Below are 15608 nucleotides of genomic sequence, written 5' to 3' on the forward strand. Positions count from 1 at the left end.
TTAAAAACAATTCCATCTGCCCACTGAACTGGATGTTGTGAAGAGCAGCAATCACAATGCAAGGTATCTTCAAACATCTACATGGCACTGGGATTTTGTTGCATTTCTTGACTAGTACGGGTGTCAAAGGTTATGGGGAGAAGGCAGGAGAATGGGGTTAGGAGGGGGAGATAGATCAGCCATGATTGGATGGCGAAGAAGACTTGACGAGCCGAATGGCCTAATTCCTGTAACATGATCTTTTGATCCTTTTGAAAATATTGCTTAAACGAGGGCAATTAACAAACCACTTAAAAAAGATGCTGAGCCAAATTGCATTGATAAACTATTTAGAAAAAGTCAAATCACAAAAGATATTCTCATTCAAGGCTGAATTCAGTCCAGAGGGACAGAATGAAAAATACACGAGATAAATGCATAAGAGAAAATATAAAGAATTTTTGAGATTCCTTGGAAATCATATGGCATTGTATATAATATTAATGATTAGCTTAGTGATTTTATTGCAATACATTATATATAATAAAATCATTTCATTATAATATATATAATAAAATAATTTAACTGATTTTTATAGTCTTAAAATAAAAATTGCCAATAAAACTGTACCAAAGACATTAACCTGGGTTGATGACAAATGGGTATTGAAACAAAAAAGGTGCTTTTTTGTGATGGAGAAGTGCTTTTATGGAGTCTGATAGACAATAGGTGCAGGAGGAGGCCATTTGGCCCTTCGGCCTGATGGAGGCTCAAGAAAAAAAAATCATTCATCTGGATGTCATTTGAGGCTGTTCATAACAGGCATTAGGCATTATGTCTTCAGTTGTGTGCGTGTGGTGAGCGAGATGACAAAAACAATCTTATAATCTTATATACCACATCTTATAATCTATATCTATATCGTTTTAATATTACTCTTGGATAATGATTTCTTGAGACCTGGTTCGTAGGAAGAGTTCTTGCTTGGATGATTTCCCCACATAAACATGACAATTTTGCAGTTATTATGCATGGATACAGGAATAACAACTTTAACTCTCTTCCACTTCATTTCTTTCCAAAAAGCTGTGAGTCATGCTGTGGTATAATATCTTGGCGAACTCAAATTATGTTCAGTGCCCAATCAATGCTAGCATTTAAGTATGAAGTATCAATGGGCTTTTTGCCTGTAATGCAGGATCACACCAGATCGAATCTAGTCCACACATTAAAAAGTGACCAGAGAGTACATGCCATTTTATCCTGCTCACATGCCCAGGGTTAACTTAGCTGGAACAATAACTCAAGTCCTCTATGAATAAAGATCAGTTAGCTGATTGCACACTGGAGATTTTAACCTTGATTTTGTGTATCAGTGCAGCTCACTAACAAGGCAAATTGAATGTTTACACACAATAAAGCACGGAGAAAACGAGATCTATTGAGCAGTTTGAGTGATACGAGAACTCAAGCATCTTAGAGCAAAAGTATTTAAAAAAATGATTTTTCACTATCATGTGAACTTCAACACCTATTTGGAGGAAAGGTTTAATAGATTGCTGTATTATGATGGCAGTTTACTGCTATTTTTAGTGTACCATCTGTTAAACAGTTAAAGTGATGGCATGTCTGTCCATTAACAAAACATTCCACCATTCCCAGGATCCTACTGTTAATTAAGCAGGGGAGGAATTACAAAGTAAGGCAGCACATTTCTTTGGGCAATAGCCAACCAGAATAAAAGAGTTTAACTTTGCCATGTCAACAGAGAAATATCAAACCAAAACATTGGTTGGTTTTGACAGAACAATGGGTATTGTTGAGACTAAAATCAAATTAACGGCTCTTTAAATGTAAGAAGCATAACATAGGCTACCACGAGAGGCATACAAATGAAAAGGAAGCTTTTGTTGTGCATCTTAAGATGCTGGTCAGATCCATTTTGTAAGGTAATGCTCAGGCAGAAATGAGCAGTGGTAATTTTACATGTCAGGAATTTAATTTCCACGATAGACACAAAATGCTGGAGTGACAGCGGGACAGGCAGCATCTCTGGAGAGAGGGAATGGGTGATGTTTCGGGTCAAGACCCTTCTTCAGACTCTGATGCTGCCTGTCCCACTGAGTTACTCCGGCAAATTTGTGTCTTTCTTCGATTTAAACCAGCATCAGCAGTTCTTTTCTACGCATTTAATTTCCAAGAATAGGTTCAGAAAGGAAGAAAAAAGGGAACTGCTTGCTCAACATGACAGACGACTCACAACTTTCAAATTCGAAGAATCTGTAGACAGAAAGGAAGAGCTGTTTCAATTTGAAAGGCTCTCACCCAGAAGTTTACCGAGCTCTACAACCGAGCTCAAAAAGGCAATTAATGTGCACAGTATTGACATGTCATGGAGATAAATGTGTTTTGAACTAGGTAGCTTGTCAAGAAAGAGCAAGTTATCGATCTACAGTGTCGATTGCTAGACCCAATTTTCTTACCCTTTTCCAACTTGTGTTGTGTTAAGATAGTAAAAGTGATAGTTCTTCATAGCTAATACTACTTTTAAATGATTTAGATGTGATGAAGTTTAGTTATGCAAATCATAGCTGCAACCTATCCAGCCTTTTAAAAAAAGAAGCTACTTCAAGTTACCAGAAGACTTGGCAACCTCATCGGGGGTTCTGCGCCGATCGGCGGGCTGGATCCGCCCCTTCCAACCAGGGATAGTCCCTGCATCAACTACCTCCACAGGTAGCTCATTCCATGGTTTAACCTTTTTAAAAAATAAAAAAAATCAGCCAATACAATGCCTAAAAACATCATAAAATATTTGGGATGAATTTTAAAATCTTTAAAAAGGATGACTTTAAGCAATCTTGAAAACTGGACAATTCGAATGGCTGAAAATTTGTTTTCCGGGATTTGTACTCTGGTAATAGTTACAGTTGGAGTCACAATTGAATAGTTTGCTGGACGAGTGGATACTCCAAATGTGCTTTATGCAAGTCCATGCTTGCTGGGCGATGTTTTTCAGATGGGTAAATGTGTACAAGCAATGCAAGCACCTGCTTGGCTTCGTGCCAATGTGTATTTTTGTAAATGTTGTTATCGTGGGTCAGGTATCGGGAATTGAAACTGCCAACTGGCAGTTGGGCAGCTACTTGGTTTGTCCGGGAGCAACATTCTTTCAGAATTTTTTTGGACCAAATCATCCCACCCAAACGTGAATTGGTCCAATACTCAGCCACACTGCTGGCACAAGAAATAATCATACATTTCCCAGACAGAAACCTGATTGCACAATTAATAGAGCAGCAGAGTGGTGCAAATGGTAGAGCTGCTGCCTCACAGCGCCAGAGAACCGGCTTCAATCCTGACCTTGGGTGCTATCTGTGTGGAGTTTGCACGTTCTCCCTGGATTTCCCCCGAGTGCTTTGGTTTCCTCCAACCTTCCCAAAGATGTGTGGGTTTGTAGGTTAATTGGCGTCCGTACATTGCATGTAGGGAGTGGATGAGAAAGTGGGATAACATAGAACTAGTGTGAATGGGTGATCAATGGACAGTGTGGACAGGGCTGGCGGGCCTGTTTCTATGCGGTATCTCTAAACTAAACTAATAGTAAAAATAAATTATTGCTTGTTTGCTTCTTGTTCTCTCCCTGCACTCTCCAAATCTACATTGTCTTTTCTGGAACACGTTTCCCTTGCAAGCAACTACAAATCCCTTGGCAGAGCGATTGATTGTGTAACAGTGTTTGATGTTACGTGAATGGAAGTTCAGGTTATCTGCTGTGAGAAGCGGCCACCATTGCCTCTGTACCATTTCATGTTATTCCGAAAATTCAGTCAATTCCTGCGGTGAGTCACCCTTGCATCCGACTGCATTGGAACAAAGTCAGCTGGAGGCGAGGGAGGAAAACCCAAGGGGTAAGATTGAATAGGAACTCGAGGCAACTTTTTCCACACATGGGGTGGTGGGTATATCGAATGGGCACCAGAGGGTTTAGTTGAGGAAGGTACAACAACCGCAATTTATAAGACAGGTATGTGAACCAGAAAGGTTTAGAGGAATATGGGCTAGGTATCGGCACTATGGGACCAGCTTAGATGGAGTATTTCAGTTGGCGTGGACGAGTTGGGCTGAAGGCCCCATTTCCGTGCTGCATGACATTTCTGAATTACATGAACTTCTGCACTCTTGATGTGTATGCAATTGCTTCATCCTTGATCTTTCCGGTTCTATATCCGGAATGTGATTTACTTTGATGAAACTTCATGATAAAGTACCTCTCCAAATGCAGTGCACTTCATTGAATTATGTAAAATTTTAGGGGGAAAAAATTAAGGATTAAAAAAAAAAGATTTGCTCTGGTGAAAGAGAAACTCAGATGTAGAAGTAAACCAACATGTATATGTTTCTGGACAGATCTATTTAATGTAATGGCAAGGCCACAGCATTTATTAACGATAAGTGGTCCATTTTGTCTCTGGACCCAAAGGGTGACTTTTCCAGTCTATGACAATCCTCAAATGAAATGCTAGAAACGTGGCAAACTTTCCAAGTGGGACAATGGGAGAGAGAACACTCAAGTAACATTTCTAACAACTACTTTCAATAAATTCTCCATTGCCCAGACAGCAGTCATGCAGACTGTTCCTTTGCTTTTGATATCAGGTAGCATCTCTGGAGAAAAGGAATAGGTGATGTTCTGGGTCGAGATGGATCGTCTGAGGGGGGACATTTTGAGTTCTCTGCAGAAGGGTCTCGACCCATAACATCATCTATTCCTTTTCTCCCGAGATGCTGCCTGATCCGTTTAGTTACTCCAGCATTTTGTGCCGATCTATTGAAAAATATTAGTTTGTTCTTTGCTTGCAAGGTACCAAGTTATTGTCTGGTTGGCAAACACGCACTTCCGTATTTCATCTGTATGACCACACATTGAAATGTGAACTGCAGGTTTGTAAACCAAAGCACCTTTTCTGCTGGTTGGGTCTACATCAGCTGTTGGACAGGTAGAGTTTAGCTAATTCACTGCAGACCAAGAGGACGGCACAGTGGCTCAGCATTAGAGCCACTGCCTCACAGCACCAGATCCCGGGTTACACTCTGACCTCGGGTGCTGCCAGTATGGAGTTTGTACGTTCTCCCTGTGACCACGTGGGTTTTCTCTGGGTGTCCCGGTTTCCTCGCACATCCCAAAGATGTACAGGTTTGTAGGTTAATTGGCTTCCTAGTGCGTGGGACGTAGAACTAGTGTATTGGTGATCGATGGTCGCGTGGACTTGGTGGGCCAAATATCCACACTGGTATCCACACTGTATTTCTAAAACTAAAAGGATAGTAAAGAGATCTGAAGAAGGGGCAGTATCCAAGAAAAGGTCTGTTAACAATATCATCTGGAATTGTGTAGGCAGCAAAGTTGACCACTTTTGGCCATCCTGGTGGCTTTTCACATCCAAAGGAAATGAGATCAATTATATTGTCTGCCTTTTCAAACCTAATCGTTTACAACCAGTTCTACTTGCTTGTAGATCACACCTGATTTACAACATCATTCACGAAGTGCCTGTTATTCCTCATTAACTTGTTTTTAAACCATCCTCAAAGTCCCCGAGCTTGTTAGCAGCCCATTGTTTACAAGAGTTAATTAGTCTCTTTATCAACGCTTTTGTCAGCCAGCCTATATTTTCTTCACATGTCAAACTGCCCATCATTAGAAAACATATAGAACAGGAACCGGCGGCCGTGAGGCCCACAATGTCCATACCATAAATGATGCAAAGTTAAACTAATCTCCTCTACCTGCACCTGGTCTATATCCCTCCATTCCCTGCATATCCATGTGCCTATCTAAAAGCCTCTTAAATACCACGATCGCATCTGCAACCACCACCACTCCTGGCAAAACAACACCAAACACAGTTTGGGTGTTTCACATAATCAGCACACCTAGGTCCTCACTTATTTTAGATGGTCACAAAACAACATTCACAGTTGCTTCCTCCACATAGTCTCTCTTTAAATTGCATTGGCCTTTTCAGCTACAATCTCTTCATTTTTTAAATTTCAACCGTAATTCCAATGTCTTCCAAGCGAATGTTCATGTTGTTGAGGTCGGTCCCAGGTGCGACTCAGTTGGCAACAGTTTTATCTGCAAGTTCAAGTTGTACACTGGAGACTCCAGCACAACACTGATGGCTGACTTTCCAGAGGGGCCTGAAGAAGTGCTCTCCTCTCAGGTAGGCTAAAAAGAATCAATGTTAATTTCAGATATCTTTGAAAGCAAGCATCTCATACAACATCACTAAAACAGATCATCATTTTTAGTTTAATTTAGAGATACAGCATAGAAACAGGCCCTTCAGTCCATGCCGACCATCAATCACCTGTTCACACTAGTTCCATACACTCTACATACCAGGGGCAATTTTGTTTTTTTTATTTTTACAAAGGCCAAGTAACCTAGAAACCCTCACTTCTTTTGGATGTGGGAAGAAATCGGAGCACCCGGAGGAAACTCACGTGGTCACAAGGAGAACGTGCAAACTCTACACAGACAGCACCCAAGGACAGAATCAAACCTGGGTCTCTGGTGGTGTAGGCCACTGCACCACCCCAATTTTGGTTGGTAGTTATTTATGCAAATTAGAAAAGCAACTACACTTCAAAAACATTTAATTAGTCATTAAACATTTGGGGAGCCCTGAAACAGATATATGAAAGGTGCCATACAAATACAGGTCAACAGGTCTGAAGAAGGGTCTCGACCCGAAACGTCACCCATTCCTTCTCTCCCGAGATGCTGCCTGACCTGCTGAGTTACTCCAGCATTTTGTGAATATACAGGTCAACCTTTTATTGGCGCCCAAATATCCCACTAGGGCAACATTGCTGTTCATGGGAAATGATACTTTCCTTTATTAGCCTGGCTTTTCATTTTATTCCCCATCCATCAGTTGATGAAGGAAATTAATAGCAAGTTTCTATCATTGCTTCAAACCAAGGCTTTCAATTAATCCGTTGCACGAGGTTAACAGTCATATTAGTTTATTAATCACACACTTTAATGGAGAAAATGTGTATCTTCCCAAGGGCAAATCCAGCCCACGTTTCTCTGCAGCTCTAGCTACCTGTTACTGCAGGCATCCTATCCTTCCATTAATATCCTACCCACAAGCAGAAATCAGAGCCCATCCACTCAGATCCTCATTTATACCCTTGGTATCTACTCAAAACCTTTGTCCTACTTCAGCTTCGTCCAATCAAACTCTTTTCCAACGTCACCCATTCCTTCTCTCCAGAGATGCTGCCTGTCCCGCTGAGTTACTCCAGCATTTTGTGTCCACTGGGTGAAGTGTCTCACTGTGCTGACCAAGACTGGTTTGGTGGCACCACCACTGACTGAGTCCTTGAAGAATACAATTCAATGGTGCTGAAGTGGACATGGTCGAGAACTTCAAGTTTCTCGGTGCAAATATCACTCACAATTTGGCCTAATCCAACCACGTCAACGATGTGGCAGAGTGGGAAAAAAAAAGTTTGGTTAACATTACCCTTCACATGTCTACTTTTTAAAGATCATATCAGTGGCGTATCTTTGTGTCTCCCTCAAGCTTCTTTTATTTCTTCATTTCTATCACTTTTCCTTTGCCAGTATTGTAATTAGTTTATTGTCATGTGTGTCGAGATACAGTGGAAAACTTTGCTTTACATGACATCCAGGCAAATTATACCATAGACGAGTGCCACAGGTAATGCAAAAGAGAAAATAAACACAGTGCAGGGTTAGCATTACAAGTTACGCTGGAAAGAACGCAGAGAAGATTTGAGGATATTACCAGGACTGGAGGGCATGAGCTACAGGGTGAGGTTGAGCAGGATAGGACTTATATTCCTTGGAGCGCAGGAGGATGAGTGATCTTCTAGAGATGTACAAGATTATGAGGGGAACAGATAGGGTAGATTCACAAATTTCATGCATTTCAGGAAGCAACCTAGCTGTCAAATGCATTGAACAGACATTCATTCAAGGGGTAGATGCAACCATCATCGAGAGTACACTCTGCTGCAAAGTATTTAAAGTGATCAGTTTTTTTGTTCCATTTGGGGACAATGGCATAGAACCAAAATCACTGCAATTGATCAGGGCAATTGTGGGAGCGGAGTTCTGATCTTATCATAAAGCACACTACAAAAGCAGTTGAAAATGCAAACCGTTAGGTCAAATTGTGAACTTAATTTACGAGTTGGTGTTAGAAATAAAATGGTACCATTCCTGATCATTCACCCAGACCCTTAAATTTCGGCAAAGTAAATCAGTGGTCCTGACTTGACTTACTTGCAAGTGACTGTACATATTCTTCTCAGTTGACTTAAGGCCATGAAAGATACTCAAATGGAAACGCTTCTTCACGAGTTCAGAGTAAACGATGAAGGAAGCACTATTTAACCATTACAAGTTCACGTGAAAAATTCCACAGGCAAGGACAATCAGTCATATAAAAACCAATGGTGAAAGTCTAATTTTTGCCTCATTAACCAAAAACATAATGCCTACAAACTCTTTTATAAGGCCTCAGGCCTTTACCTCAACCACATCTTGTTTGATGAATTCCAATTACTGGCCTTTGAAATGTAACAATCCCCTCCATGACAAAATGGAAATTATAACTGCACAACCTTAATTTCCACTTTTAGTTGTCAATGTGACTGAGGTGATTAACCCTTTAAAGGTAAATCATCAATTTCAGTTCCAGATGTTGTATTTTTCTTTGAACACTTGACTCCTGGGCCTAATAGCATTGAGAGAGGGAGAGGAAGAGATGATAGATCAGGAAGTTCTGCTGCACCTGAAGGACTAGAGCAACTGTGAAGTCCACTTTTGAGCTAATATATTTGTTTGCTCTTCATCCCAATTAGTGTAGTAGGAAGGAATTACAGATGTTGGTTTAAACCAAAGATAGACACAAAATGCTGGAGTAATTCAGCGGCACAGGCAGCATCTCTGGATAGAAGGAATGGGTGACGTTTCGGGTCGAGACCCTTCTTCAGAATGAAGAAGTCCTGAAGAAGGAGTCTACCATCAGTCATTACTCCAGCATTTTGTCCAATTAATGTAGAGGCAGGTTAGACAGCAAAACAGAGGGCCAACATCTATACAATGGTCATAAGAAAATAACTGCAGATGCTGGTACAAATCGATTTATTCACAAAATGCTGGAGTAACTCAGCAGGTCAGGCAGCATCTCGGTCGAGACCCTTCTTCACAATGGTCACTTCCACCAGCGCATAAATTAATTTCAGCAGGCAATGATGAGGTCAAATAGCTTTATCCCTCATCCCAATTTGTTCACTGCCTTCCAAAAACAAAGACTGGCAGTTGTATTCTTCAAGGACTCAGTCAGTGGTGGTGCCACCAAACCAGTCTTGGTCAGCACAGTGAGACACTTCACCCAGAGTACATTTTGTGCACTGTTTCGATTACTGTTTAATATGGAGGTGCCTTGATTCATCAGCTGATGAAAGTCAGTAGACAGTAATCAGGAGGAGGGTTCCTTGTTCAACCAGACCTGATTGTTTTCCTGATCTGACCAGATAACCTGAAATTTCACAGATTCAGGAGTCAGTAAAGATTCCATCCCACGTGTACACTGTGAACCATCAGCTCCAGTGCCTGTCCTGTCTGTGGGGCAGGGGGCACTCAGATTATGACAGGGGGATCTGGCACTGTGAAAAATGCCTCTGTATTTACGGCAAAGTCAGGTTGTTGCTCGACAGTGACTAGCTGTGTAACTTTAATTTTCAGAAAAATTAACCAAACCATCATTGGCATAATTTGCAGACTAATCTTAATTAGAAAGATTAATTAGTAAGACTAATCTTCTGGAATTGATTGCTTGACTAATCTTCTGGAATTTTTTGAGGATGTAACAAGTAGAATGGGTAAGGGAAAGCAAGTGCATGTGGTGTATCTGGACTTTCAAAAAGCCTTTGACAAGGTCCCACATTAGAGATTAGTGTGCAAAATTAGAGCACATAGTATTGGGGGTAGGGTATTGACATGGATAGAGAACTGTTTGGCAGACAGGAAGCAAAGAGTTGGAATGAATGGGTCCCTTGTATCCAAAACTCTGCGGGAATAGAACACATTACTAGTTAAGTGGTAAAAATGAGAGAGAACAGGCTGGCACAGTGGCGCAGCGGTAGAGTTGCTGCCTTACAGTGCCAGAGACCCGGGTTCGATACTGACTATGGGTGCTGTCTGTACTGAGTTTGTATGTTCTCCCCGTGACCGTGTGGGTGTTCTTCAGGTGCTCTGCTTTCCTCCTATACTCCAAAGGCACACAGGTTTGTAGGTTAATTGGCTTTGGTAAATTGAAAAACTGTCCCTAGTGTCTGTTGGTTAGTGTACGGGATGATTGCTGGTCAGCGTGGACTCGGTGGGCTGAAGGGCCTGTTTCACCTCTGTATCTCTAAAGTCTAAAGGTTATTAACTGGGAATTCAGAATGCTTCAAGAACTGGTATAAGCCAATCATTGTATGGCCCTCCACAACTTAAAGAATTATGAAAAAAAACTGTAATTGTTCAATGAAATTTGTTGGGATGGGGAAAGTGGGTGTTCATGTAATAAGAGTCAATTTTTTAACGACAGACACGTCAAATAACCAAGGACAATGGAATGTGGTAATTATATCTCAAGGATTAGAACTAAAGTGGGCAGAAGTTCTGCAAAACAAAATTTATTTTTAAAAAAAGACCTGCAGTTCTGTGTATTACACTCCATGATGGATATATTGACCTTTGAGAATATGCCTTAACTTCTACAGAACAATATCAACCTTAAGGTTAAATTATAAGAGGGACAATTCATAATACATTCATATTGCCCCAGAGGTCATATTGCCCCAGAGATTTGACTGCTTATTTTTCAAGAAATTATATTGCACTGATAGGATAAGTAAAGAAAATATTCCTGCTAGTTTGGGAGTAGAGGAAATATAAAAATAAAATTAATTAGAGTTAGCCTTTTGACACATAAATTGTACTGTTTAGAACGCTCTTTCACAAAGGACAGATATTGCTTGATTAGCTGCTAAATTTTAAAACTTAAAATTGATCGTTTTAGTTCATTAAAAAAAGTTAAGGGTAAAAATGTTAAACCAGATTTACAAAGTGCGGTCAAAGGTCAGTCTTAATCTCATTGGATGCAAAAGATTCAAGGCCCTAAACAGCCCCTACTCATTCTTAACTATAGAATTTCTCTCATCTACTCTGACTTTTACTACTGCTGATCATTCCACAAGGTTCGTCAAGCAATACCGAGGTCCAAGTAAATACTTTTATTTCTCTTTATCCGACTTGATCTTAATTGATTCCACCTGTTTTTCTCTGCAACTGTAAAAATGTCACGCTAATTGACTTGTAATTGCCCAGATCAGCCATTTTCCTTTTCATACACCGGCATTGCATTGGACACTCTCCAATTTTTCAGCACCAAGGTGCTCTCAATTGAGCCCCAATACCATGATAACCTGCAAAGTCTCTGCTTATTTAAATCAATTCATTCAAGCTCAACATTGTATTCCAATCCCAACCAATTTAACATAATGAATGGCAGACTGAGTTGACACACCTATAAGAGGTGCTGCCTCAAAATGGCAGCCAATATCGAAGACCCACTCCACGCTGGCCACACTCTCATCTCACTCCTGGGAAGCTGGTAGAGCAGTTTGAAAAACCGTGAAAACCATGTCCAAGAAGAGCTTCTTAACAACTATTGGGCTTTTGAATACCACAAAGCAACTATGATCTTGCATGGACTGTCTTTTATTAAACAAAGGACTTTGGGATTTTTGCACTGGTTTGAATTTTATTAATCTGAATTTTTATGTTTATTATATTATTTAAGTGCATTGAGTTTACAGGCCTGTTATGCTGCTGCAAGTAAGGATTTCATTGTTCCATCGTAGGTACACAAGGCAATTAAATACTCATCTCTTGTTGTAAACACAGTGGACATTTAAACAGGACAGTCCTTGGGCAGGTCAGATAGATTGCACTAATGAAGTAACCAATTCTTCCAAAGATCCTCTGAACACCCAAAAATGAGTTGAATAGCATCCAGTCCCTCAAAGTACACAAAACAAAGCTTCCTTCATTCAGAATGGTGGGATACATTCACAACTTACAATGAGGTTTGTTCGATGAAGCAAAAGGAGCGTTGCTTACAATGAAGCCAGTTCTTCCCTGCCCCAGGGATGTGGGTCCCACCCTACTTGGATGAATTTTCCACAATGATAATACAGTATACAATGGCAAAATCACAAGTTTTTTTTCTGTTGAATCAGCATTCCTGTGCCAAAGAACGTTATGTAACTTTATATATAATGGAGGCAGGGAGGGAATGCAACTTCAGCTTTCTGCTATGCAAACTATTTCTATATTAGCTTCAGAATTATAACCATCATTATTCAATTTCCACCAGCTTTTCCTTCTGGAAATGGGAAAAGGCAATAGTATTTAAATAACGTACAAAATAATCAAAGAGTGACAATAAGATGCAAGGAGTAACTCAGTGGGTCATCCATGGATGGGAGCATTTATTGACCTCTTAGACCAAATGTTTAAATTAACATCCAAGCCTTGCATCTTATTGTGTCGGAAGGAACTGCAGATGCTGGTTTAAACAGAAGATAGACAGAAAAAGCCGAAGTAACTCAGCGGGTTAGGCAGCATCTCTGGAGAAAAGAAATAGGTGACATCTCGACCCAAAACGTCACATATTCCTTTTCTCCAGAGGTGCTGCCTAACCCGCTGAGTTACTTCAGCTTTTTCTGTCTATCTTCGGTTTAAACCAGCATCTGCAGTTCCTTCCGACACAATAAGATGCAAGGCTTGGATGTTAATTTAAACATTTGGTCTAAGAGGTCAATAAATGCTCCCATCCATGGATGTTAGCCCAGTCCGTCATACAGACCAGACTCCCCACCCCTGACTCCATCTACACTTCATGATAACTTAGAAAAGCAGCCAGCATTATCAAAGACTTGTCCCACGCTGTAAGGCAAAAGTTACAGAAACTTGAAAGTGCGTACCACCAGACTCCGGAACATCTTCTTCTTCTCCATAATGAGGCTGCTGAAGGGTCCTTCCATAAGCTAGGGTACTGTCTGATTCATCTCTAGCCTAATGTGGACATTGGACTTTTGTCTTTCGATGTGGTGTACAATCCTAAGAACTTAATTCCCCACTCTAACTTCCCAATTGCTCTACCCATTGTTTTTTTTTGGTTACACAGTCCATGATCTTCAGAGTCTTCAAACTCCAGCTCTTGTCCCTGCGTCAGGTCACCCTTCAAGACCAGCTGTTCTGCCCTATTGTATTTAGTCATCCTCCGACAACTGCAGCAATACAATTGTACACCGTTTAGCCAATGTCATCACTAGAATATTCTTTCACTTCCTTTATTATCTCTTTTGTGTATAGTGCTCATCTGATTGAAATATATAAGCATCTTCATTTGTTCTAGGAGCAGAATTAGGCCATTTGGCCCATGAAATCTACTCCGCCATTGAATCATGGCTGATCTATCTTTCCCCCTCGCCCCCATTCTCCTGCCTTCGCCCCAATAAAAGCAAACACCCTTACTAATCAAGAATCTGTCAATCTCCACCTTAAAAATATCCATTGACCTGGCCTCCACTGCCATCTTCACATATTCAAAATAGTCAACTAAAATGGCAAAAGACATTCTGCCTTTTATGTACAAAAGCAGATGTCAAGTGTGGTGCAGAAAATGAGCCTTTGTCAATAAAGCCCTCAATGATTCATTGGAAAGTGCATTTATTTTAAAAAGACCAACAGACAAATTTGAATTCACACAAACTTTACCACTCAGTTCTATTGACTAAGCATTACAATTTACATGACCATCAGCATGCAAGTAAACAACATCTGCAGTGCTACAGATATTATTAAGGACCAGCTTATCGTAAATAGGATGCAAGCAAGAACAATACTGTAGTTTTTCATATCACAATAGAGGCGATATTTACACGCAAGATCTTAGTTATGGTGCTGCTGACCCAAGAAAGAACAATAAAAACACCAAGGTGGATGATGTTAAAGTGGAATTGTAGGAAGTAGTTACACTCATGGAAGGTGGGAGAGGTTAACAAAGTAAAACAATGAACTTCAGTCACAACTATGCGAGAAGTTGCCGATAGCCTGGTTTCAATGTTGTGGATGCAACAAAAAACATGACTAAAACAGGAGACAATGGGAAGATTGTGTGTTCCACGATATCAAAAGGAAAGGGCAGATAAAAGGAAAACAATGGTATGATAATTGGGAGAAGGAAGCATATTAAAATAAACTATTGGGTGCAATAACATGTTTGCAAAGCACAGAAGTTGAGTCATGGATTAAAGAAATGGAGCACTGTTGCCCAATAAACCAGGAGCTTAGTACCCTATTCCTCGGATAGCCAAATGCAGTGTTGGCACACTGAAAGTGAAGGCAGATTTCATCATTAATGTCTGTAGGTGGCTCACGAGATACGAGAAGTAATTCAAGGCGGCATAGTGGCGCAGCAGTAGAGTTGCTGCCTTACAGCGCCAAAGACCCGGGTTTGATCCTGACCACGAGTGCTGTCTGTGTGGAGTTTGTATATTCTCTCCATGACTTGTGTGGGTTTCCTCCCACACTCCAAAGATGTACAGGTTTGTTCTTCGGTGAAATTGTAAATCGATCATAGTATGTGTAGGATAGTGTTGGTGTGCGGGGATCGCTGGTCGGTGCGGACTCAGTGGGCCAAAGGGCCTGTTTCCGCTCTGTATCTCTAAACTAAAATAAATGTAAAGTAACTCACTTGAGTAAGTGATTGACCCCACTTCTATTCAAACAGATAGCAAGCTCCTTTAGCTTCTGAGGTTGTACCTGTCCCTGGGATGGTAAATGATGGGCTTGGCCATTTTGCCATGCAATATTCTATTCAGTTGGACTTGGCTGCACTATCTGTCCTTTATAGAAAAGTTTCTGTGGAAAAACAACTTTGACCACAAGTCCATCAGACATTGATCAGATCAGGAAATTCAAATTAACTTTCAGGAGAAGAACACAACTCCTGTGGAATAGTTTCCTATGCAGATTGTCAGTCATGGCCAGAACGTCTCCATGCCACACGAAGCACTAAACCCACATTTGGCTGGTAGGGAGAGGGAGGCCCCTTGTCAGATTCTTCCTGCATGGATAGTCACACTCCCAATGCCTGCTGCCCTTGAGATGGCCACAGTAACGAGACAATCATCCACCTCTGTGCATTTGCAAAGGTCCAATATAGGATGCAAGGACTTTGTTGAAGTTGATTCCGAACTGCTCAGAATAGAGGACACTAATCTATAGGCTGTGAGAGACTAAAGTCAACTGCCACTGGAAGATCAACAACGAGTGAAGGAAATTTAGTTTAATTTAGAGGTGCAGCATGGAAATAGGCCTTTCAGCCCACCAAGCCCACCAATGTCCGGTACATTAACACCATCCTCCATGCACTAGGGACAAATTACGATTATACCAAACCAATCAACCTGCACGTCTTTGGAGTATGGAAGGAAACCGGAGATCCTGGAGAAAACCCACGCAG

At 40.8% G+C, this 15608-nt stretch overlaps 1 protein-coding gene across 3 annotated transcripts in view; it reads right to left on the reverse strand.

Annotated features, from left to right (window-relative positions):
* LOC144593730 (uncharacterized) overlaps window positions 1-15608 on the reverse strand; it is a 29545-nt gene that overhangs the window by 6377 nt on the left and 7560 nt on the right. Inside the window, exons 2-3 of one of the 3 annotated variants that reach the window (XR_013547288.1) lie at window positions 5929-6211; window positions 2633-2737 (exon numbers count right to left, since the gene is read on the reverse strand). The exons of 1 other annotated variant lie outside the window; for it this stretch is intronic. The gene's annotated coding sequence lies outside the window, so the exon portion shown is untranslated. Of the gene's footprint in view, window positions 1-2616; window positions 2738-5928; window positions 6212-15608 lie in introns of those variants that run through there. One more of the 3 variants, XR_013547289.1, reaches the window with a different exon arrangement.

This window comes from Rhinoraja longicauda, chromosome 5, assembly GCF_053455715.1.
Source record: "Rhinoraja longicauda isolate Sanriku21f chromosome 5, sRhiLon1.1, whole genome shotgun sequence".
Lineage (NCBI taxonomy): Eukaryota > Metazoa > Chordata > Chondrichthyes > Rajiformes > Arhynchobatidae > Rhinoraja > Rhinoraja longicauda.